The sequence below is a fragment of the Thamnophis sirtalis genome, unplaced genomic scaffold (genome assembly GCF_051295495.1).
Source record: "Thamnophis sirtalis isolate CommonGarterSnake01/CBP01778 unplaced genomic scaffold, rThaSir2_p1.2 scaffold_3, whole genome shotgun sequence".
NCBI classification, from domain to species: Eukaryota; Metazoa; Chordata; class Lepidosauria; order Squamata; family Natricidae; genus Thamnophis; species Thamnophis sirtalis.
The window spans coordinates 175,621,966-175,648,284 of record NW_028261383.1 but is presented as its reverse complement, the minus strand read 5'-3'; the positions used below and the strand labels follow the sequence as shown (position 1 = coordinate 175,648,284).

The 26,319-nt window shown below is 42.4% G+C and overlaps 1 long non-coding RNA gene across 1 annotated transcript; it reads left to right on the top strand.

Moving 5' to 3' along the window:
• Nucleotides 1-11,833: 11,833 nt before the first annotated feature.
• LOC148048414 (uncharacterized) lies at nt 11,834-23,315 on the top strand. The gene is made up of 3 exons (XR_015695831.1): nt 11,834-11,940; nt 13,460-13,678; nt 22,995-23,315. It is a non-coding gene; the product is annotated as an uncharacterized LOC148048414 (long non-coding RNA).
• Nucleotides 23,316-26,319: the final 3,004 nt, after the last annotated feature.

Below are 26,319 nucleotides of genomic sequence, written 5' to 3'. Positions count from 1 at the left end.
CTCCCACCAGGTCACATGGCCGGCAAGCCACTCCCACAAAGGAGGCCACACCCACAGAGTAGGTTCGAAAAAAATTTGAAACCCACCACTGCTGGACAGCCACTTGTCTGGAATGGTATAGGATCCTCTGCTTGAGCAGAGAGTTTGAATTAGATCTCCAAGGTCCTTTCCAACTCTGTTATTCTATTACTTTGTTCTGTTTAGAAATGGAAGAGATGATGTAGAATTGAATGAAAGTGGTCTTATCTTATGGAATGGGAATCACAAATATATGAATGGAAGCTCTGAAATGTGTGACAATAAGCATGGTGCCACCTATGCTGTTATTGGGAGTAGATGAAAGTAAGGATCCGTAGGTAGGTGTTGGATGCAAATTACACTTCCACAAATGGTGAGAACAGCAAACCCAAGGAGGAGTTTTGGGGGAAATTGTTCAAGATTCTGAATCAATGCAATCAGGAGGGGGAAATGTTATTTTGTATCATGTATGAGAAGAAGATAGGAGAATACAGAAAAAAATTACTGTTACCATTTTGAGACTGAAGCATGAATGAAAATGGTTAACTATTTAATGAATATTTAATGAATATCAGCTTTTAAAAGATCTGTTTCCAGTAAGTGGTTTAAACATATGTCTATTCATACATAACATGGCAAACAACTATAAATCTAACAGCATAATTTATTTCTTTGTTTATAATAAAATATTGAGAGAATTAGTGAGGGATGCAAGAGAATGTGGGGCAGAACATTATTGGCAATATCAGGAGTAGACCTTGGGGGAGGGAATGGTCATTGGGGAAAAGGAGTAAATGAAGTAAAGTGAAGATAAACTGATCGTAGCAAGAAAAAGTACAATTATAGAATATAGATTAATCTCTCAACAGAATTAATGAAAAATAGACATAGCAAAGAATGAAAGGGAAGCTGTTTAGAACAGAGTTAGCAATAGCAATAGCAGTTAGACTTATATACCGCTTCATAGGGCTTTCAGCCCTCTCTAAGCGGTTTACAGAGTCAGCATATTTCCCCCAACAACAATCCGGGTCCTCACTTTACCCACCTTGGAAGGATGGAAGGCTGAGTCAACCCTGAGCCGGTGAGATTTGAACCGCTGAACTGCTGAACTAGCAGTCAGTTGAAGTGGCCTGCAGTACTGCACTCTACCCACTGCGCCACCTCGGCTCGAGTTAAAAGGGTTCATTAAAGAATGCCATAGATATGTGGGATTTTGCTGAGGGAAGTATTAAAGAGGATATTTGGTATACTGTCTTCTCTTACTTTTTCTTTAAAACTAAGATATGTTAAGTATATTGATAGGGAAGCGTAAATACCATCAACATAGAATGGAGTTTGCTCAGAAGCTGAAATACACCAAGTGAAGGAGAGGAAGAGTGGGAAAGGAGAGAAGAAAGTCAGGAAGAGAGGGATAGGAGAGAGGGTAAGGGGGAAGATGAGGAGGAGGGGAATGAAGAGAGAGGAGAAGGAGAAAGGAAGGGGAAGTAGAGTAGGAAAGGATGATGGAAGGAAGAAAGGAGGTAGGAGAGAGGTAGAAGAAAGAGGTGTATGGAGAGCAGAAGAGCCAATAATGGGTTTTTATCTTTCTGGGCGTTGATGACAAGAGGAACTGATGTAATTACTACTTAATGCAATAGGATATTGGCTATGTAATAGTATACATGTGATTGTATGTTATGAAAATGGAAAATAAAAAAAGTATATTTTCAAAAAAGGATATTTGGTGAACTAAAAAGAGGTGTGGGTGTGAATAAAAAGAATATAAGAAAATAAATGAACTGTGAATACAAAAAAAAGCAAAGATCAGAAGAAAAACACATGAGTTTTCTTTTCCTTTTCTTTTCAAAAACTTAGTAAAAGAACAAGGCATAAAAAGCAGAGGAATCTTGATGATTATAAACAAAGGGTAAACAACACTAAAGACAAAGTTTCCACTGGCACCACATGAAATTAATAATATAAGTGATTAAATTATTTGAGGTGAAACTTATGGGATGGAATGCTGAAAGTTAGTTAAGTTAGAATGAAGTAATACTGGAATTGCAATTAAGGCTATAAATGTCCAAGGGGAAAAAATGAAATCACAAATGCTACAAGTTGAAGAACACAGGTGTAGCTAGTGTAATTGGAGAAATAAGGATGTGCTTTTATTATGAAATATTTGTGCAATTTATTTCATGTGTTTGTGAAGAATACCTGGCAATTGAATGAAGGCATTTATTGTTTCACTTTAGACAGGGAAAGATAGCCAGCATGGATGTAGAAACCATAGGGGGATTAACTTTGTCAATCCCAGCGAAGGTGTCTGACAGAATTCTGACTGGAAAGATACGTTAACAATGGCCAGAATCTGAGAAGTGATGTGCAGTTAAATGCTTAGCTTGGAAATGTGAATTTTTTTGCTTTGCACTAAGTCACTAATTGTATAAATGTGTGAAAGAAATATTATGCTATGTTTGTTGATTTAAATAAAACTTAGGAATAGTTTGAATTATGGGGTATTTGCAGGAATGTGCAGGTGAAGTTTGGTTACTTGAATGCAATATGAGCCATGATGGAATTAAAGCATGTGTGAAAATGAATAGAATGCTTAGCAAATGAACAATGAACAGAAGTGGCAAAAGGATGTGTGATGTCTCCTTGATTGTTTAATGTGTTTATGGGCATGAAAGGCATTTTTGTAATCATGTTAGAAGTACTTTATATTAGCACATGAAACTACATATACTGTACATCACTATACAGATAATGCCATGTTATACAGGTGAATAACCAATGGATTTGTAGCAATTAGATTGTGTGATTCAGGAAGTACATATTTGCAAGGTTAACATATCAAAAATCAAGGAGAGATAGTAGGAGAGGAAGAAGAAGTGTGGAGGAGAGGTAAGGGAAGAAGAAAGAGGTAAGGAAAGGTGGGTGGAAGGGAGAGAAAAAGAAGAAGAGAAGGGAGGAAGAGAAAGAAAGAGAAGGAGAGAAGGTGGGAAGGAGAAGAAAAAGGGTAGAAGTAGGGGAGAGGTAAGGGAAGGAAGAAGGGGATGCAGAGGAGGAAGGAAGGAAGTAGAGAAGGAAGGGAGGAGAAAAGAAAAGGAAGAGAAAATAAGGTGGTGTCTTAGCAGGTGCGAAGGTTGGTAAACAAAGCATTTCAAACTATACCTTATAACCTTTCAAATGGAATAATAATAATATAAGAATGGCAAAGAAAAAGAATAATTATGTGAATGTATACCTATAACTGTATGTAAGAGAATAAATGACAGTAAGAATATAAAGCACAATATAGATAAATAATATTTGGTTATAAATAGCTAAGTATAAATAAATAAAGAATTGTACATAAAAATGGATAACGAACAAGGAAATTATGAATGAAAGATAGAAATGTATAGTAGGGAAAACACTAACTGCAAAGAAACCAATTCGGAACTGCGGTATATGATATACGATGGAACTTATTGTTCCTATGTTGTATTTAAGTTATGTTTTTGTTTCTGTTGATGTGCTTATATGTTTAAAATAAAAATTTATTAAAACCGGAAAAAATAATAATCAAGGTAATTGTTTCTAAAAGGCAAATGGAATGAATCATTGAGCGAATAAATACCAATACCAATAAATAAATGGCAACACAAAGTAGATGAATTTATGATAAAATGTTTATTAAGTGTGGGAAAATAGAGAAATTTAAAAATGTGCAAATATTGATAGAAAGTTGAAAATGGCTAAGTATATCCTAAATAGTGGTCATTCTTTAATTTTGCAACATGCAGACAGATTTAACCATAGTTTCAATTGGAAAAATGTGATAATCCTAGACAAAGCCAAGTCCAAAAATCCCAGGGAATTTCAAGAAGGCTGGCACTCTAGCAAAGTGACACATAGACATTAACAACATCTATAGGCTATGCAAAAGAGACAATCAACCAGCCTAAAAGAGAACAAAAACCAGTAATCAGCACCCAGATGAGCATAGATTAACTCCAAGGTTAACTTCAGACCAGAGGTGGGTTCCTACCAGTTCGCACCTATTCGGTAGAACCGGTTCGTCAAATCTACCGAACCGGTTAGAAGAGGTTCCACCAGTGGACCCGGAAAGCAGGCCACACCTACAGAAGAGGTTCCAAAAAATTTTGAAACCCACCACTGGTCCTTGGATATGATCATTCTACACTATCGTGCTCATATTTATAAAACTCAGTGCCTCTGTGAAAGGTAAGGATGACTACTGCGTTTGTGGTGCAATCAGAACATTGCGTGTGTTGAAGTTGTTTTAACGCAAACCAAAGATGCCTTTTAAAAAACAAGTTTACATCCTATTCTTATGCATGCCAGTGCTGTGTGTGGGGTAATTTAAGGTGGTTCTGACAAGTGTCGTCGGCATCTTCATATCCGGTCACATGGGTAGCAAGCCACTCCCATCCGGTCACATGGGTGGCAAGCCACTCCCACAAAGGGGGCCACACCCACAGAGTAGGTTCGAACAATTTTTGAAACCCACCACTGCTTCAGACCAAGGAAGCCGAACCCCAGTCAAGAAACGGCCGAAGAGCCATCAGCAAACAGCCCAATCAAATAATCCTTAAGACCGCCCTCACCCACACAGACAGGCAAGTCACCGGAATATAAACTGACAGCAAACAGGACTCCTTACTCCCTAGCACTGATGATGTTACCTACTCAGGATAAGAAAAATCTGCAAGAAAGCAAGGAAGCACCAAGGACCCCCTCGATTCAACTCTGAGCTACAAATATTCTCCTTTATTCGTATAAGAAGATTTGCATGCAAAACTAAAGAATCTTGCTATAGAACCATTTCCAACAGATTTCGTAATGGATTCTTGATTAGAGAATACCGGTATATATTAAGGCAAAATATACGTTGGCTTCCTTTTTCTAAACAAATATTCCTCGAAAGATTTTTAAAAAAAGGGGGAGGTTGGAGAGTAGCTAAGGTGTTTTGTTGGGAATGGTGTCAGGTCATCCTTTCCCTTCCCCTTCCTTTTTTTGGGACTATGTAGACGCCGGGGGGCTGGGGGGGGGAATCCTTTTTCTTCGGCAAACCCTTCCTAAAGAGTGTAGCAAGAGTACTTTGTTTTGTAAAAAACCAGCAACCCCTCTTTGGCCTGGCTAGCTCACAAAGCCCGGCGTTAGAGGAAGAATGCTCGCGCCCGCTCGCTGTAATCAGAGAGGTAATTCTGTTTTTCCTGGCAGAGGCCACTGCCGAGACTGCTGTGTGCGATGTATGGAACAGATTCTTTTTTCCGGCGCCCTGCCAAAGTGACCATCTGCTTCCAGTTCTAAGCCCCCCCCTAGTCCCCCGTCCCCCCCAATCTGTGGTTGTTCACTGTATTGTGTGTCTGTGTGTGTATGAGAGAGGAAAGAGATTGTGTACTTGCACACACTCAAGGCCATGCTTCGTTCCTCCATCTCCCTTCAGGTTGTTCACCAAGGCTGAGACACAAACGAAGCAGGATGTCAAGGGAAGGCCTGACCAGCATTGGTCCCAACTGAGGCTAAGATAATATTCTGCCCACCCCCCTCCTTGGTTTTTCTCAACAGCATCTGCTGATCTAGAATCAGCCTTGTTACCTTTTATAGGCAAGGCTTCCTATAGCAATAGCAATAGCAGTTAGACTTCTATACCGCTTCATAGGGCTTTCAGCCCACTCTAAGCGGTTTACAGAGTCAGCATATCGCCCCCACAGTCTGGGTCCTCATTTCACCCAGATAGATAGATAGATAGATAGATAGATAGATAGATAGATAGATAGATAGATAGATAGATAGATAGATAGATAGATAGATGATAGATAGATGATAGATAGATAGATAGATAGATAGATAGATAGATAGATAGATAGATAGATAGATAGATAGCAATAGGGAGTTATATACCACTTCATAGGGCTTTCAGCCCTCTCTAAGCGGTTTACAGAGTCAGCATATCGCCCCCACAGTCTGGGTCCTCATTTCACCCAGATAGATAGATAGATAGATAGATAGATAGATAGATAGATAGATAGATAGATAGATAGATAGATAGATAGATAGATAGATAGATAGATAGATAGATAGATGATAGATAGATGATAGATAGATAGATAGATAGATAGATAGATAGATAGATAGATGATAGATAGATAGATAGATAGATAGATAGATAGATAGATAGATAGATAGATAGATAGATAGATAGATAGATAGCAATAGGGAGTTATATACCACTTCATAGGGCTTTCAGCCCTCTCTAAGCGGTTTACAGAGTCAGCATATCGCCCCCACAGTCTGGGTCCTCATTTCACCCAGATAGATAGATAGATAGATAGATAGATAGATAGATAGATAGATAGATAGATAGATAGATAGATAGATAGATAGATAGATAGATAGATAGATAGATAGATAGATGATAGATAGATAGATGATAGATAGATAGATAGATAGATAGATAGATAGATAGATAGATAGATAGATAGATAGATAGATGATAGCAATAGCAGTTGGAGTTATATACCGCTTCATAGGGCTTTCGGCCCTCTCTAAGCGGTTTACAGAGTCAGCATATCGCCCCCAACAACAATCCGGGTCCTCATTTCACCCACCTCGGAAGGATGGAAGGCTGAGTCAACCTTGAGCCGGTGAGATTAGAACCGCTGAACTGAAGATAACAGTCAGCTGTAGTGGCCTTCAGTACTGCACTCTAACCACTGCACCACCTCGGCTTCCTAAACCCCAGAAAACAGAAGGAAGGCCAGATCAAATCTTATTGAGACGGACTCTTCTAGCCAAGCATTGTGGCTTCCAGCCCTGGTCCCCTTTGCCCTTATCCACCACTGCTGCCCCAATCGTTGCTTCCCCATGCACTGGCCATCACTTTCCTTCCAGAGAGATACAGAATCTCCCAGCGTTGCTGGAAACCTTAGCTCAGGAGCAATATGAGGGTCTTGATAAATATTCCAGATGCGCCCTTGGCCAAATAAAGCTGCCATCTTACATGATGGCTTGTGCAACCATATGGGGACACACCGATCTGTTTTGTAGAATATAATCCACTAAGGATCTCACCTGAGTAAGGTACTCATGGAAAGGCCAGGAGTACATTATTGTGTACCAGCTGCAGCCCTTGAAGAGCATTCGGAGACTTCAGCTTGTCCAGAATGCAGCCGCGCGAGCGATTGTGGGTGCACCTCGGTACACCCACGTTACACCTATCCTCCGCGAGCTGCACTGGCTGCCTATTGGTCTTCGGATACGCTTCAAGGTGCTAGTCGTCACTTATAAAGCCCTTCATGGTATTGGACCTGGGTACTTCAGAGACCGCCTGCTGCCAATTACCTCCCACAGACCCATCAGATCCCACAGATTAGGCCTCCTCCGGATGCCATCTACCGGCCGATGTTGATTAGCGACCACCCGGAGGAGGGCCTTCTCTGTGGCTGCTCTGGCCCTTTGGAACGAGCTCCCCGCGGAGATCCGGACCCTCACCTCCCTTCAGGCTTTCCGTAAAGCCGTTAAAACCTGGCTGTTCCGGCAGGCCTGGGGTTGACGAGTTCCCTTCCCCGCTCGAATTGTGTGACTGTTGGTTGTTTTTAAATTTTCTCTGTATCTTGCTTGTTGTGTTTGCCTTGTCTGTACTACCCCCCTCCCCTGGGTTTGTTAGCCGCCCTGAGTCCCTCCGGGAATAGGGCGGCATATAAATGAAATAAACCTATAATCTATAAACCTGTATGTCTATAGGCCTTTTCCTACGAACATGCGCTGGCAACGTCTTCTTTCTACCATGTCACAAGTAGTTGCCACCGACACATTGCGGGAGACAATGGGCCTCCCGCATGAGGGAGACACCCTAAATTGTCCTCAATTGTAGCAGCATAAAAACAGGATTTCCCCCTTATTCCAGTATCATTGAGGGTAGGCTAAAAGTGTATAAAATCTGTTGCCCACCCATTATTCTGAAAATGATTGAGGTGGCTTGAAACACATACAAGGCTAGGGATTGGCGATGGGGATAATCTCTATTGCCATACCAAAATGTAATCATTTTTCCTGACTCAAAGATTAATGAAGAGCAGATGGAACAGGCCCTAGGCTTACACCACTGTATTCTCTACCTAGGTCTGAAAAATACTTTTTAAAATTCTGTCCGAGCTTTGCACTCTGTATTTTGGAGTCTCACGCAGCGGCGACTATTTCCTCTTTTGTTGAATATGTCCCATTAGCCACTTCCCCGTGCTCTGTACCCATGATTTTGCTTCCTCTCATCCCCAGTCCCCCCCCAAAAAAGACAACGGTGTTGTCTTTAGCCATTCTAGCTTGAAAGTACTGCTTTCTCTTCCCTCCCAACATCATTTTTGCAGTGGACATGATCTGTGATGCTTATTGACAATGTGGTCGAGTTTATGTTTGGCCACCTTCTCTTGTCCTGCGGTTCCTCTTTCAGGTTTGGGAAATTGCCCTCCATTAGGCTGCAATGGAAATAATAAAAAAAAACCTGGCTCCCATAGAGGAGTCTTGACTGTGTAAAGCATGGCCAGCACCTTCTGAAGTGATTCTCAGGTCTTTTGAAGGAGCAATAGACATAGCAATAGCAGTTAGACTTATCTACCGCTTCATAAGGCTTTCAGCCCTCTCTAAGCGGTTTACAGAGTCAGCATATCGCCCCCAACAATCCGGGTCCTCATTTTACCCACCTCGGAAGGATGGAAGGCTGAGTCAACCCTGAGCCGGTGAGATTTGAACAGCCGAACTGCAGATAGCAGTCAGCTGAAGTGGCCTGCAGTATTACACCCTAACCACTGCGCCACCTCAGCTGTAGATAGATAGATAGATAGATAGATAGATAGATAGATAGATAGATAGATAGATAGATAGATAGATAGATAGATAGATAGATATAGATATAGATATAGATATAGATATAGATATAGATATAGATATAGATATAGATATAGATATAGATATAGATATAGATATAGATATAGATATAGATATAGATATAGATATAGATATAGATATAGATATAGATATAGATAGATATAGATAGATAGACAAGAGACAGACAGACAGACAGACGGATAGATAGATAGATAGATAGATAGATAGATAGATAGATAGATAGATAGAAATAGCAATAGCAATAGCAATAGCAATAGCAATAGCAATAGCAATAGCAGTAGCAGTAGCAGTAGCAGTTAGACTTATATACCGCTTTCAGCCCTCTCTAAGCGGTTTACAGAGCCAGAATATCGCCCCCACAGTCTGGGTCCTCATTTCACCCACCTCGGAAGGATGGGAGGCTGAGTCAACCTTGAGCCGCTGAGATTTGAACCGCCGAACTGCAGATAGCAGTCGGCTGAAGTGTCCTGCAGTACTGCACTCTAACCACTGCGCCATCTCGACTCTCCCACGGCTGTCTTTGCTTCCCAGGGCATTCAAGTTTCCTGAGTCGTGGAAAGCTCTTGCAGCACAGCTTCGCCTGGCTGTACCCCCTCCTGGAGTTGCAGAGTGGAGCTTTCCCTCGATGGAATAAGAGGCTTCTGCCAGGTGGAAGCTTTCCCGTTGCAACAACTTTTACCAGATGTATAAATTCAGTCTCCAAAATCACAGGGGCCTTTTCATGTTCATGATGGTGGCAGTAACAGGTAAAACAATCAGCATGCTCACTTATTAGTGCTTCATTAGTAGGAATTGTGTCCGGCTTTGAGGGCAGTTAATGACTGAACAATTGTGATGGGCCATATGTTTGGCGTGAAATTTATTATTAAGTGCTTTCAACAGATGTAAATCATGTGCACCAAATAGTATAAGCTGGTGCTTAAATACTTCATCATAGAACCTGCTTCTTTACTAGTTCACTTGATTAAAGCTTTCACTGGCAACTCTGTTGTAAACAAAAGCTAGCTTGTGGAAGCCAAGTATCCATTTCCTAAGCCAGACCAGTCCATAGCTGTTGATGCTTCCTGGATATCCTTTGTTTTTACTGAAACCTTCAGATCAGTGGTGGCTTTCAAAAATTGTTTGAATCTACTCTGTGGGTGTGGCCTCCTTTGTGGGGGTGGCTTGCCACCCATGTGACAGGATGGGAGTGGCTTGCCACCCATGTGACCGGATATGAAGATGCCAACGACACTTGTCAGAACCACCTTAAATGACCTCACACACAGCACTGGCATGCATAAGAATAGGATGTAAACTTGTTTTTTAAAAGGCATCTTTGGTTTGCGTTAAAACAACTTCAACACACCTGCTCTTCCAGTGCTTCATCTCCAAGTGACTTATAAAGTCCTTCATGGTATTGGACCTGGGTCCTTGAGAGACCGCCTGCTGCCAATTACCTCCCAAAGACCCGTCAGATCACACAGATTAGCCTCCTCCGGGTTCCGTCTACTAGCCAATGTCATCTGGCTATTACCCGGGGGAGGGCCTTCTCTGTGGCAGCTCCAGCCCTTTGGAACGAACTCCCCGCAGAGATTCGGACCCTCACCTCTCTCCAGGCCTTCCGAAAAGCGGTTAAAACCTGGCTGTGTCAGCAGGCCTGGGGTTGATGAGTTCCCTTCCCCTCTCGATTCGTGTGGCTGTTGGTTATTCTTAAATGCCTTGTATTTGTAGTTCTTGTGTTTCCCTTTCCCTCCTTGGGTTTGTGCGCCGCCCTGAGTCCCGCTGGGAATAGGGCGGCATATAAATAAAACGAAACCTAAACCTAAACCTGACCCCTGCAATCAGCTTATGAGGACAGAGCTTATGAGCTTATGAGGAAGAGCCAAGGTGGCGCAGTGGTTAAATGCAGCACTGCAGGCTACTTCAGCTGACTGTAGTTCTACAGTTCGGCTGTTCAAATCTCACCGGCTCAAGGTTGACTCAGCCTTCCATCCTTCCGAGGTGGGTAAAATGAGGACCCGGATTGTTGTTGGGGGCAATATGCTGACTCTCTGTAAACCGCTTAGAGAGGGCTGAAAGGCCTATGAAGCGGTAGATAAGTCTACTGCTATTGCTATTGCTAAACTCTTATCGACTCCATATTCCAAAGCTGGATCGAGCTTCTGATGGAACTACCCTCTCCGTTGCTAAGAATGGCTCCGGCGTATAACATCATGTATATGTCATCTTCTATTCCCCTCCCCCCCCCACTTCCCAGGCAAACACTATCGATGGAATAAAAAGCTTTCCCAAATTTAAACTATTCAAACTAATATTAATAAGTGAATTATCTGTGTTTTTGGAGGGGGGCAGAATTAACCTCTGAGAACTACCCTGCTTAAATCCTGCTTATGACCTTGGAGGAGTTTCCTTCCTTTTTTTTAAATGGTGAGTTATCTCTTTTTTTTTTTTTTAACCTGTATGTTCTGGCAGCTTCTAGATTTGGTTCATTATTTTTTTCTGATTGGAGCAAATTCTGGATATTTCCATTTTTAAAAAAAAAAAAAAAAACTACTTCCAGATTCTGCTTCAAATTCTACTGCTTGCTGTCCCCCCCCCCTCCCCTTCTGAAGGTTGAGCCAAAGTATTGGCTCTGCCAAACCCTGATGGCACACATAGATAGATGCATACACATGACTTCCACCCAAAGTTGCAGTCCTTTGCCTCTGCATTTTTCCTGCTTCACTGTGATGGTTGATAATTCAAAAGATGTGGTGGGATTTGATGCTGTCACATTGCAAGTTTTTTTGTCTTTCTGACAACCCCCTCCACACACACACACACACACACACACACAAACCATGACCGTCTGATTGGCAGGCCATGAGTTGGAAGAGGGCAGGAGGGATGCTTGCAACACGATGACATCATGTCACATGTTTTTTATTACTAGATATTATGAGAGAAAGAGGAGGAGATGCAGGATTATATTGCTCTTGGCAACAGCTTGATCCATGCTGTAATATCTAATTCCAGCCTTAGTCCTCACCCCAGCTGAAACAAAGGGTAAGTAAGCTCTTTGTAACAGTTGCTTGTATTCGTCCCTCGCTTTTTTCCTCCCGCATCCTTCCCCTCTCTTGTGATATCTCCTGCCCCAACCCCCCTCCCTGTCCAAAAGTATGGATTTTAAACTCCTTAGAGCAGGGATCACCCTGGGGGAGAAAAATGGTTTACTGTGTTTGCAGGTCAAGAAGCCAATGGCTATCTTGGCTTGGAAAGTCAGGAATTCAAAGTCCTGCACATCTGGAGGGTAAAAAAATATAACGGGGGAGAACTGCTAAAAGCAACATATATACATGGATGCTGGGTTTTAAAATTCTGAAGTGTTTTAATGCCAACTCAATTTTTCCCCCCCACGCTTGTGCAATATAGCCAAAACTGCTTCACTGGTGAGCAAGATAGAACTTATCAGCAGATTCAGATTACTCCAAGTTTTGCAGAGTGTGAACATGTTAAAGAAGAATTATTTAAGACAGGGGCCTCTTAAAAGTTGACCCAGAAAAAAATGTAGTGACATGAAGACTGGATGGAAAACAGCAAGGGTGTCCAAATAAGAAGAAAAAAAAAAGGATAAAAGATTCAGAGATAAAGTATAAAGATACAGAACTGTCCTTTGGATAAGTAATTTCCTGTTCCACGCTGAGAACCAAAGAGTGCTTGTAATTATGAACTGATCCAGAACAGAGAAGGAAAAGCCACGTGAGTGGCTGGAATCCTATTCTTTATACTGTAACATTTTGATGCAGACGTCCACCTGAGTGGTTTATTTTTCCCATTCTGTTACTGATGTACAAGTGTAAGTACAGCTGCTTATTTAATCAGAAGGGTGCTTAAAGAAGACATTCCATGGAAAGGCTCCAGCAACCTAGACACGAAACTATTAGAAAAACAGCTTGTGAATGGGGGCCCAGTAGGTATAGAGCCGAGGTGGCGCAGTGGTTAGGGTGCAGCACTGCAGGCCACTTCAGCTGACTGCTATCTGCAGTTCGGCGGTTCAAATCTCACCGGCTCAAGGTTGACTCAGCCTTCCATCCTTCCGAGGTGGGTAAAATGAGGAGCCGGATTGCTGGGGGCGATATGCTGACTCTGTAAACTGCTTAGAGAGGGCTGAAAGCCCTTTGAAGCGGTATATAAGTCTAACTGCTATTGCTATTGCTGCTATTGCTATTAGAAAAACAGCTTGTGAATGGGGGCCCAGTAGGTATAGAGCCGAGGTGGCACAGTGGTTAGAGTGCAGTACTGCAGGCCACTTCAGCTGACTGCTATCTGCAGTTTGGCGGTTCAAATCTCACCGGCTCAAGGTTGACTCAGCCTTCCATCCTTCCGAGGTGGGTGAAATGAGGACCCGGACTGTGGGGGCAAGTTGCTGACTCAATTTGCTAAAAAAAATTGTAAACCGCTTAGAGAGGGCTGAAAGCCCTATGAAGCGGTATATAAGTCTAATAAATAAATAAAATAAAGAGACATCTGAGTTGGGGAGGTGAGAAAATGCTCGTTGTTTTTTTTCCTTTTCCAAAAATGGCAGTTCATACGGGGCAGGCAGGGCCCCAAAACCAACTAAGCCAACTAAGAATGAACAACTCCTTTCCTCTGCTGCTGGGAGCCCCAAGGCAGAAGCTCTCTTGCTGATCTGGGCCACAGTTGCTGTCTGCAGGGAAGGCAGAGGGGACTGAGTGCGTAGTAGTGACAAACTGTTGGGGATGAAGAGAAGAAATCTGTACAGGAGAACAGAATCTGCTCAACGGTATCTCTTTGTCACACATACAATGTTTGCTTATGTGTTCTTTTAACATGGGAGGGGGCAGTGGTGGGTTTCAAAAAAAATTTGGAACCTACTCTTGGGTGTGGCCTCCTTTGTGGGAGTGGCTTGCCGGCCATGTGACCAGGTGGGAGTGGCTTGCCAGCCATGTGTTTTCTCTCTCTCTCTCTCTCTCTCTCTCTCTCTCTCTCTCTCTCTCTCTCTCTCTCTCTCTCCTTCCTTTTGTCTCTCTGTCCCTTTTTCCTTTTTTTCTTTCATCTCTCTCTTTCTTTTTTTCTTTTTTCTTTCTTCCTTTCTTTCTCTTTCTCTCTCTGTGTGAGTGTGTGTGTGTGTGTGTGCGCGCGTGTGTGTCAGTGGTGGGTTTCAAAATTTTTTGGATCCTCTTCTGTAGGTGTGGCCTGCTTTCCGGGTCCACTGATGGAACCTCTTCTAACCGGTTCGGTAGATTTGACGAACCGGTTCTACCGAACTGGTGCGAACTGGTAGGAACCCACCTCTGGGGGGGGGGGGCGCAGCTGAATAAAGTGTTACATTTGCTATAGATTTTTCAGATATGTACAATCCTGTACAAACCAGAAAAGTAGCATCCGGGGCCAGCTTTACCTTTGGGCGAAGTGAAACTGCCATTGTAGGGCAGAAAACGGTTAATCGTAGGGCTGGCTTCTATACAAACAATGGAGGGGCAGGGGGGGGGGCTTGGGAGATTTTCTGCCACATCTGTTCAAATGTTGGGTTTGAGGTGGTATTTTGGCTGGCTGGATGATGCAAATTTGCTGCTTGACTTTAGGTCATTTGATGCAAAATGAAAACCCAAATTATTTTGTTTAGAAGTAAGCTGGTTCTAAAAAATGCCTGACCGAGGTCTCCTTATGATTCAGTACTACGAAATGTTATTTCTACTGTCCTGCACAAGTACAAGGATTATCTGTCGGGATATACAAGCACACAATGATAAGCAGGCCGTAAACAGGCCTTATATAAGCCCAGGTGTCAGATGCGGCTTCAGTTAATAATCAGGAAAGAAACCACTCAACTCCCATTTTGTTTGAAATCAAGTGTACTTTTACTAATTACAAACGAATAGTAGCGAAGCAAAGCTGAATCTGGTTAATTAGGCGCCAAAGCAAAGAATATCATGCATAGGTCAATCCCCTCCCCTTGGCACCCCAGTCCATAGTCCAATTATAATTCAACCCAACTGTCAGGTGGGAGATATCTTCAAAAGACATCACCAGGTTGGAATGCTGGACAGTTAACCTTGGCGGGAAACTCCCTTCCTCCACATGCGCAATGAGATGGTCAGGACAGCGTCTAGAATCTTCCTCCAGCACATAATGATTCCCCTCCCAAATACCATGCCCCCCCTTCCCTGTTTCAATGGCAGCCGAAGCAGCAGCAAGGCAGAGGCTGACACCATGTGTTTTTTTTCTGTGTTTCCTGCAAGATTGCTCATAGGTGCAGAAATAACCAACCAGCCCAAAAGCATCACACAAGAGGCCACAGCTGAATTATTAGCAGCTCCTCTTAAATAACATTCATATGCCTCTAGTTATTCTAGGGATAGCTCTGCATCTCTTCCCTGGGATTCACCGGGCAAGAAAAGAAAGCTGTGGTGGTGGGGGGGGGGGAGGATGCACTCCAGATGGCCAGAGCCGGCTGTATTTGTAGTACAAGCCTCAGCTCCAACAGATGTGCCAGGACGCCATATTGCAGACACAGATGTAGGAGTCAAGTGCTCTGTGAAGACATTACATCTTCTTTGGGAAATGAATTAAAACACACACGCACACATGCATGCACACACACACACACACACATATGCATGCCCATGAGCAAAAAATATCATTCCAACAGCACTGGGCAAGAAATCTGCAGCATCTGTGCAGGTTGGAGAGTTAAATATGTTCTCTTAGATTCCATACTCATTTGTGTTCCTCTCCCCACACACACACACACACACAAACACACAAGTGCTGATGAATCTAAAGCATTTCAGAATATTTTGGATCAAAATCCACCCAGGGTTTGCAGAGGCAATTAAAAGGGTTTTCTGCTGCATGCAAGTTTGATCGTTCCTCCTTGTTCGTGCTTTTAAAAAAAAAATCTAAAGAATGAAACACTCAGCATGGCATCTCCAGGCAGGACTGTCCAAAAACGGCTAGCCAATTGATTCTATAATTTCCATTGTTTACATGAGAAAAGATAAGAGAGATGGTATAGCATTGATTGGACTGGGAGAATCTAGAACGATCCCTGGCTTCACCACAGGATTCACCACGTTGCCATAAGCTTGATATTGTTTTGTATTCCTTTCTGCAAAGCAGACCAGTAATTCTTAGTAGCAGCAGCACCAACGATGTGAAGGGGATTTTATTCTGGGGAAAAAGGCCATGATTTAACCAGTTCTGAGAGATTTATCTATTCCATTCACAGTCAGATTCAGGCCTTCTTATGCCTGGCATTCCAAGCCCTAAATCCATATAGAAGAAAAAGGGGGCTCAGACCCCAAACTCCTGAGACAGTAACTTTTCATAAATAGCAATAGCAGTTAGACTTATATACCGCTTCATAGGGCTTTCAGCCCTCTCTAAGAGGTTTACAGAGTCAGCAAATTGCCCCCACAGTCTGGGTCCTCATTTTACCCACCTCGGAAGGATGGAAGGCTGAGTCAACCTTGAGCCGGTGAGATTTGAACAGCCGAACTGCAGAACTGCAGTCAGCTGAAGTAGCCTGCAGTGCTGCATTTAACCACTGCGCCACCTCGGCTCTTACACAGATACACACAGACACAAACATTCAGAGATCTTTCTTTTAAATGGTACTTGGTTCAGGCCCTATGCATCTAGAGAACTTCATCTTAATATTTAGACATTGTAACGTAGGGTATGGTCAATATTTTTGTATTCAAATCAACAAAACCGATACATTAAAATATAACCGCAAAATTATCCCCAATTATTTTAATTCCATTCCTAATCTACATTCAAATGAAGGAGAGAAGGAAAAAAATGGGATAGGAGTAAGTGGGTTTCTGACCTTAACATTTAAGAATATGGGGTGATGAGTCATTCTCAGTCAAGTATTAAAATATTGAGAAATAAAAAGCTATAAATTGTGGCTCGATTGCTTGAGCATTTTGGTTCTTCTTTCCCATCTGGAACATTTGAAATTTCTATTCATTACCCAGTCTTCACAGTATTGAAATTATTTTGTATAGGCTCAAAATCTAAATCAGAAGAATGGGCTGAAGACGGTACTTGGCCTTTGAGGAGAGAAGGGACAGCTCTCCAATGTGTGGGTACAGTCCAGCTAAAATGTCTTTTAATTGTAAATATTAATGTGTTCAACTCTTCCTTTTGCTGCTCCTTACTGTAACCAATTACCTCCACTAGACCGATTAGATCCCACAGATTAGGCCTCCTCCGAATTCCATCCGCCGGCCAGTGTCGACTGGCGACTACCCGGAGGAGGGCCTTCTCTGTGGCTGCTCCGACCCTCTGGAACGAACTCCCCGTGGAGATTCGAACCCTCACCACCCTCCAGGCCTTCCGCAAAGCCCTTAAAACCTGGCTGTTCCGACAGGCCTGGGGCTAAAGAGCTGTTGCCCCCGTCTCAAATGGTATGACTGTCGTGTGTTTTAAATTATGCATTGTTTTGTGTCGTTTTTTTAATTTTTTGTCTGTATCCCCCTTCCCTGGTTTGAGTTGTGAGCCGCCCTGAGTCCCCTTCAGGGGAAAAGAGCGGCATATAAATAAAATAAACATAAACAACAACATAAACAACCTTTGTTGATTAGCAGCATCTGGGAATTTATAGTCCATTCCTTCAAAGAGCCATCTAGGAGAATATTGATGTCAGCTCACTTTAGCAATAGCAATAGCAGTTAGACTTATATACCGCTTCCTAGGGCTTTCAGCCCTCTCTAAGCGGTTTACAGAGTCAGCATATCGCCCCCAACAACAATCCGGGTCCTCACTTTAGAAACTTGTCTTCCTCATAATTCCTTCCACTCAGCCAGTCACATTTACAAAAGTTAAAATTTCTTTGTTTTTAAAAAGCAAATACTGGCGGAGAATCAAGCTGCTTCTGTTTTCATATAGCAAAAGTCCTTTAAGGCACGAATAAGCCAAATATATTTGTACTAGGTATGCCCCTTTCAATATGCCCACTTGGCAAAGGTTTTCTCCTTGACCTCCTTGAAGGGAGATTTCTCAAGCTGGCAAATTAGTAAATATTAAAAAAAAATGGCAGCTAACCGGTTCTTCTTTGCACTCCTGTATTTATTTTTCACCAAGAGAGAGAGAGAAAAAAGAAAACAAGCCACAGTGAGGAAATGGCAAAAGCATTCTTCAGGAGTCAGAAAACCAGCATGATATATCAACAACCTTGCCCCCAGAAGCAGGCACAGAAAGATGCTTCCATCAATGGGCTAAAACAGCGATTGAGCCAACTGAAGAAGACAAAAAAATGCCATCCTGAAATGGGATTACTGAAGGCGGTGCCCGTGTGAGAGTGGCAAATTGTCACAAGTACAAGGACCCACGCATGAAAGGGCACTTGGATGACAGTTATACTTGCAGGTTCTAAGGCAGAAATTCCTTTAAATCAGTGTTTCTCAACCTTGGTAACTTGAAGATGTCCGGACTTCAACTCCCAGAATTCCCCAGCCAGCGAATGCTGGCTGGGGAATTCTGGGAGTTGAAGTCCGGACATCTTCAAGTTGCCAAGGTTGAGAAACACTGATTTAAATCACAAAGAAATAAAGAGAGTTGTTAATATACTGTAGTACAGGTACCAAATTTGTTTTATTTAAAAGTAAGTGCTGTTCTTCAAACTGTTAACTCAAATTGTTTACAAGCAGTAAAAATCTCTAAAAATAAAAATCTACCCTAATACTTTAGAAGTCCAGCAAGCCAGCCTGGCCTGAACAAAACAAAATAAATTATTGATCATTAATTAATTTTAATTCGATTTTTTAAAAAAAATGTTATTGTCAATTCTAATTGTTTGGGATATTCTATTTAATTTTTAAAAAACTTTTAGCAATAGCAGTTAGACTTCTATACCGCTTCATAGGGCTTTCAGCCCTCTCTAAGCGGTTTACAGAGTCAGCATATCACCCCCACAGTCTGGGTCCTCATTTCACCCAGATAGATGATAGATAGATAGATAGATAGATAGATAGATAGATAGATAGATAGATAGATAGATAGCAATAGCAGTTAGACATATATTGTTTCATAGGGCTTTCAGCCCTCTCTAAGTGGTTTACAGAGTCAGCATATCGTCCCCCACAGTCTGGGTCCTCATTTCACCCACCTCGGAAGGATGGAAGGCTGAGTCAACCTTGAGCCGGTGAGATTAGAACCGCTGAACTGCAGATAACAGTCAGCTGAAGTGGCCTGCAGTGCTGCACCCTAACCACTGCGCCACCTATTATGTGTTTCTTTTAATGTTGTACGCCGCCCTGAGTCCTTGGGAGAAGGGCGGCATGTAAATCTAATAAATCTAAACCTAACCTAAACCTAGAATACAAAAAAATAGAATGATTATTAAATTACCTGATAAAGAAAGACCTGGGGGAAATTAACCTATGTATTAAAGACTAAAAGCCCTAAAGGCAATGTTCATAAACAAAAGAAAAGGTTTGTTCATCAGCACAGAGCTGAAACATTGGAACATATTCCAGATTACAAACTTAGCCCTGGGAGAATAAAATGGGAGGATCTTTGCCTGAGGCTAAAAAGCTATAAGGCCCCAGACATGGCTCACTGGGCAGAGGATTCCAAGGTTGGGCAGAGCAGATGCTCCTGAAAAGCAAGAGTCGCTCGGCCACTTCTCATGTTTGCTGAGTAGGCTAAGTTGCCGGTAGAAGAGCCGAGGTGGTGCAGTGGTTAAATGCAGCACTTGCAGGCCACTTCAGCTGACTGCAGTTCTGCAGTTCGGCTGTTCAAATCTCACCCGCTCAAGGTTGACTCAGCCTTCCATCCTTCCGAGGTGGGTAAAATGAGGACCCAGACTGTGGGGGCGATATGCTGACTCTGTAAACCGCTTAGAGAGGGCTGGAAGCCCTATGAAGCGGTATATAAGTCTGCTGTTGCTATTGCTATTGCTATTGCTATCTATCTATCTATCTCTATCTATCTATCTATCTATCTATCTATCCATCCATCCATCCATCTATCTATCCATATCTCTTATCTATCTATCTATCTATCTATCTATCTATCTATCTATCTATCTATCTATCTATCTATCTATCTATCTAGAGCCGAGGTGGCGGAGTGGTTAGGGTGCAGCACTGCAGGCTATCTGCAGTTCGGCGGTTCAAATCTCACCGGCTCAAGGTTGACTCAGCCTTCCATCCTTCCCAGGTGGGTGAAATGAGGACCCAGACTGTGGGGGCGATATGCTGACTCTGTAAACCGCTTAGAGAGGGCTGAAAGCCCTATGAAGCGGTACATAAGTCTAACTGCTAGTGCTATTGCTATTGCATCTATCTATCTATCTATCTATCTATCTATCTATCTATCTATCTATCCATCCATCCATCCATCCATCCATCCATCCATCCATCCATCCATCCATCCATCCATCCACCATCCATCCATCCATCTATCTATCTATCTATCTATCTATCTATCTATCTATCCATATCTCTTATCTATCTATCTATCTATCTATCTATCTATCTATCTATCTATCTATCTATCTATCTATCTATCTATCTATCTATCTATCTATCTATCTATCTAGAGCCGAGGTGGCGGAGTGGTTAGGGTGCAGCACTGCAGGCTATCTGCAGTTCGGCGGTTCAAATCTCACCGGCTCAAGGTTGACTCAGCCTTCCATCCTTCCCAGGTGGGTGAAATGAGGACCCAGACTGTGGGGGCGATATGCTGACTCTGTAAACCGCTTAGAGAGGGCTGAAAGCCCTATGAAGCGGTATAGAAGTCTAACTGCTATTGCTATTGCCTAATCCTGGAGAAAATTTTGGAATCTAAGGGTGGTGCTGTTTAGGCGAGGTCCAATGGGTTGAGCTTAGCAGAAGCAGAAAAAGCAGCAATTTATCTGGAAATAAATGTGCCATGTTTGCCACCATTACTTGAAGGCGAAGGCAACGGACCTATTGTGGGTATCATCAAAGGGGTGTTCAGAAATGTGAAGATGTGTATGCATTCCACTTCCCTCCAGTCGCCACCCAGGCTCCATTTGACTTTAGTTTTCTAAATTGCTTTCAAACCCAGCCTTCCTGGCCACCCCCTTTTTGAAATTACCTTCTTCCCAATTTCCGATCAAGCAGAGAAATGGAGAGCAGATCTCCTACTTTACAACTCCAGAATGTTTGGGTTTTTAAATATTCTATTTATGCATTAACTATATTTATATACTGCCAACTCCACAAGGATTCCTGGTGGTTTCTATTATCTTCTACAAAAATCAACCACACAAAAACATTAGAAATAACTATTAACCCTCTTCCAGACTTTCTGCTCCTAGCAACGTGCTATAAATTTAAAGGCTCTGCAAAAAACACTCAGTTTTCACTGCTTTCCTAAACATCATGAGAATTGGGGACATCTGGATTTTGGGGGCAGGGCAGCTATTGCCAAAGGATGCAGCAAAGACTGAGAAACATGGTCTCCTACGTCTTCCCTGCCCGCCCCCCCCCCAAAATCTCACATAAGTAGCAATCCATCCCAATTCAGGATAACATTGCTATTACCTGTTGGCTTCCAAGTCCAATCCAAGGTGTTGTTATCACCTTTAAAGCCGTTCATGACATGGGATCAAGTTATCTGACAGGGTCCTGATCAGTGGTGGGTTTCAAAAAAATTTCGAACCTACTCTGTGGGTGTGGCCTCCTTTGTGGGAGTGGCTTGCTGGCTATGTGACCTGGTGGGAGTGGCTTGCTGGCCATGTCTCTCTCCCCCCCCTCTCTCTCATTCACTCTCTCTCTTTCCTTCCTTTTGTCTCTCTGTCCCTTTTTTCCTTTTTTTCTTTCATCTCTCTCACTTTTTCTTTCTTTTTTTCTTTTTTTTCTTTATTTTTTTCTTCCTTTCTTTCTCTTTCTCTCTCTGTGTGAGTCTGTCTGTGTGTGAGTCTGTCTGTGTGTGAGTCTGTCTGTCTGTGAGTCTGTCTGTGTGTGTGTGTGTGTGTGTCAGTGGTGGGTTTCAAAAAAATTTTGAACCTACTCTGTGGGTGTGGCCTCCTTTGTGGGAGTGGCTTGCCGGCTATGTGACCTGGTGGGAGTGGCTTGCTGGCCATGTCTCTCTCCCCCCCCCCTCTCTCTCATTCACTCTCTCTCTTTCCTTCCTTTTGTCTCTCTCTCCCTTTTTCCTTTTTTTCTTTCATCTCTCTCACTTTTTCTTTCTTTTTTTCTTTCTTTCTTTCTTCCTTTCTTTCTCTTTCTCTCTCTGTGTGAGTCTGTCTGTGTGTGAGTCTGTCTGTGTGTGTGTGTCAGTGGTGGTTTCAAAAAATGTTGGAACCTCTTCTGTAGGTGTGGCCTGCTTTCCGGGTCCACTGGTGGAACTTCTTCTAACTGGTTCGGTAGATTTGACGAACCGGTTCTACCGAATAGGTGCGAACTGGTAGGAACCCACCTCTGAGTCGTGATGGGGACACTATTTGGGGGCTGAGTGGTGGACTAATAGGGAAGATGCCAGCATTGCAGCATTCTTAACTTTGGTTTTTTATTTATTTTTGTATCCAATGCCTAATGTACCTAATAACCAATGTTATTATGTTAACATTTTGATATTTATTATTTTAAATGTAAGCCACCCAAGAGTCACTTTGCAAAGTCAGATGGGTAGCATATAAATCCAATAAACAGACAAATAGAATAAAGATTGATACTTCTTTAAAAAGATCCAGCTGGAACCCTGGTTGCTCCACCATAAAGGACTCTTGTCAATTGAAATCAGAATTTAAATTGTTCTTGGGAGACTATCAGAAGCCAGTGCAACACTTGCAACTCCAGAGTCATGAGATTATGGGGTCTCTTGCTCATCAACATGTGGGAAGCTTCACTTGATGCCAACTGTAGCTTTTGAATAGTCTTCAAAGGCAACTTCCTGAGCAACATGTTGATCCTAGCCATGATCAGGGGATGGCTACTGATTTTCTCCCTCCAGGCAGAAGCCAAAGGTGGCCTGGAGTGACACAGTAGCTCCGCTTTTCACAGTGTTCTGAATAAAGTGAGGGGTGCCTATCTGGATTTTTTGCTGATGGCTTGCCAGCCTCTTCCCTTATATGCTCTTCCTCCTGACTTCTGACTGGGATTTTAATCTCTTGCCAGGAATGCTGTGGAGATTGCTCTGGGAACAAACGCCACTGCTACAATGGAATGAAACCTATGCCTTCAGGCTGCAGCCTGACTCTGCAAAAGTCCCAGAAACCGAAGAACAAATAGCAATGTGGTGTGAAACCATTTTTTTAAAAAAATCAGGGGTTCAAAGGACCAGCTGATCTCAGACTGGGCTCACCTGCAGTTAGCGGCTGTTATTCCCACATTAAACCTTGAAATAAAAGATACTTCCTTGTTACGTGCTTCAAAAGGACAGAATAGAACGGCTTTCCCTTTCTTGAGATGATAGCAATAGCAATAGCAGTTAGACTTATATACCGCTTCATAGTGCTTTCAGCCCTCTCTAAGCGGTTTACAGAGTCAGCATATCGCCCCCACAGTCTGGGTCCTCATTTCACCCACCTCGAAAGGATGGAAGGCTGAGTCAACCTTGAGCCAGTGAGATTTGAACTGCCGAACTGCAGAACTAGCAGTCAGCTGAAGTGGCCTGCAGTGCTGCACCCCTAACCACTGCGCCACCTCGGCTCTAGATAGATAGATAGATGATAGATAAGATAGATAAGATAGATAAGATAGATAAGATAGATAAGATAGATAGATAGATAAGATAGATAGATAGATAGATAGATAGATAGATAGATAGATGATAGATAGATAGATAGATAGATAGATAGATAGATAGATAGATAGATAGATAGATAGATAGATAGATAGATAGATAGATGATATGGATGGACGGACAGACAGACAGATATAGATATAGATATAGATATATAGATATAGATATAGATATAGATATAGATATAGATATAGATATAGATATAGATATAGATATAGATATAGATATAGATATAGATATAGATATAGATATAGATATAGATATAGATATAGATATAGATATAGATATAGATATAGATATAGATATAGATATAGATATAGATATAGATATAGATATAGATATAGATAGATAGAGAGAGAGAGAGAGAGAGATAGCAATAGCAGTTAGACTTATATACCGCTTCATAGGGCTTTCAGCCCTCTCTAAGCGGTTTACAGAGTCAGCATATTGCCCCCACAGTCTGGGTCCTCATTTCACCCACCTCGAAAGGATGGAAGGCTGAGTCAACCTTGAGCCGGTGAGATTTGAACCGCCGAACTGCAGATAACAGTCAGCTGAAGTGGCCTGCAGTACTGCACCCTAACCATTGCGCCACCTCGGCTCTTGATATGATGGCCAATAGATGCTGGAGATCCAAACAAAAGGCTTCTAAACAATTCCTATAGCCTATAACAGTGTTTCTCAACCTTGGTCACTTGAAGATGTCTGGACTTCAACTCCCAGAATTCCCCAGCCAGCGAATGCTGGCTGGGGAATTCTGGGAGTTGAAGTCCGGACATCTTCAAGTGGCCAAGGTTGAGAAACACTGGCCTATAAACCAGGAGCAGATTTATCAAATATTGCTGAATTATGACCACCACCACCCCAAAATCTGAGCTAAGTGGAAGCAATAATTCAGCAACATCTGGTAGGCCACCACAGCTTCCTAATCGTGCCTTTGATTCTATCTCAGCTACTTGTTGCACTGATAGTAGGCAGGGCAGATACAGCTAAAGAATTCACCAAATCCTGGGGTCCCCCGTGTAGCCTCCCCCCCCCCTTCTGAGTGGAGTCAAGCTAGTTCAGTTCTCCACATCCTGTTCTCACAGCCGCATCCAATGCTTGAGGCAGCTACTCGCTTGCCTTCCTCAGCCTTCCCTCTCGAATGGAAAGCATCTGGGCTGTGTTTCCCTGTGGTGGGTATGGTTTTCCCTCAGTACGAAATTATTTCATTGCATGGCAAAGTTACGATGGTGGTAAATGCAGAGTAGATTTGAGAACACTGTTCGTAGGCATGTATGAACTAGAGTATAGAAGAGATAATATAAACTCTGGTTTTATCTTGCTTTACACTGAAGTTGTTACTTTGGCAGAGAGACGGGGAGAGATAAGAGAGACAGACCAGTGGTGGGATTCAGCCGGTTCGCACCTATTCGGGAGAACCGGTTGGTAACTTTCTAAGAAGTTCGGAGAACCGGTGGTTGGAAGAAATCTCATTTTGTTTTTCTCCACTTTACAGGGCTAACCCTGTAAGGAAGGCAGGAAGGAAACATTCTGGTGTTGTTTCTAGCCTAATCTTTATTGCCCTGCTTACAAAAACTGCCTCTCTGGTTAACCCTTCTTACATTCTAACAGCTAAGACGAAGCGCCCATCGACCTGAGTGACGTTGAGTTGGCTACGCCCACCCAGTCACATTTATTTATTTATTTATTTATTTATTTAGTTAGTTAGTTAGTTAGTTAGTTAGTTAGTTAGTTAGTTAGTTATGTAGTTATGTAGTTATGTAGTTATGTAGTTATTTAGTTATTTAGTTATTTTGTTATTTAGTTATTTAGTTATTTAGTTATTTAGTTATTTAGTTATTTAGTTATTTAGTTATTTATTTAGTTATTTAGTTATTTAGTTATTTAGTTATTTAGTTATTTAGTTATTTAGTTATTTAGTTATTTAGTTATTTAGTTATTTAGTTATTTAGTTATTTAGTTATTTAGTTATTTAGTTATTTAGTTATTTAGTTATTTAGTTATTTAGTTATTTAGTTATTTAGTTATTAGACTTATATACTGCTTCATAGGGCTTTCAGCCCTCTCTAAGCGGTTTAAAGAGTCAGCATATCGCCCCCACAGTCTGGGTCCTCATTTCACCCACCTCGGAAAGATGGAAGGCTGAGTCGACCTTGAGCCGGTGAGATTTGAACCGCTGAACTGCAGATCACAGTCAGCTGAAGTAGCCTGCAGTGCTGCACCCTAACCACTGCGCCACTGAACCCCACTGAACCCCACCTACCCAGATGGTCATTAGGGCAGAGAACCGGTTGTTAAATTATTTGAATCCCACCACTGAGACAGACAGACAGACATAAATGTACATTCCTGGATGGAAGAGACCTTAGCAGCTGAACCTGAGTCCAGGAACTTCCCCCTCATTGAACATAACTGTAGTGCAAGCTTGGCTTTCTTTTCTGCTGTACCCTTGTAGGACCCATGTTCCTCATCTTGCCCCCATAAATGAGATGGGACTAAGTCATCCTTAACTGGTGTTAAAACAGTATTTCTCCTCATAGGCTGACAGTTAGGAGGAGTGCAATCTGATCCACTTCATTACCCAGGAGGCAAATCCAGGTCATCAGTAACAGGTGGGATCGGAGCAAGACTTTTTAGCCTCTTCAGTCTGATATAAGCATGCCTCCCCCCGCCCCCCCAGTCCTCCATTAGCCT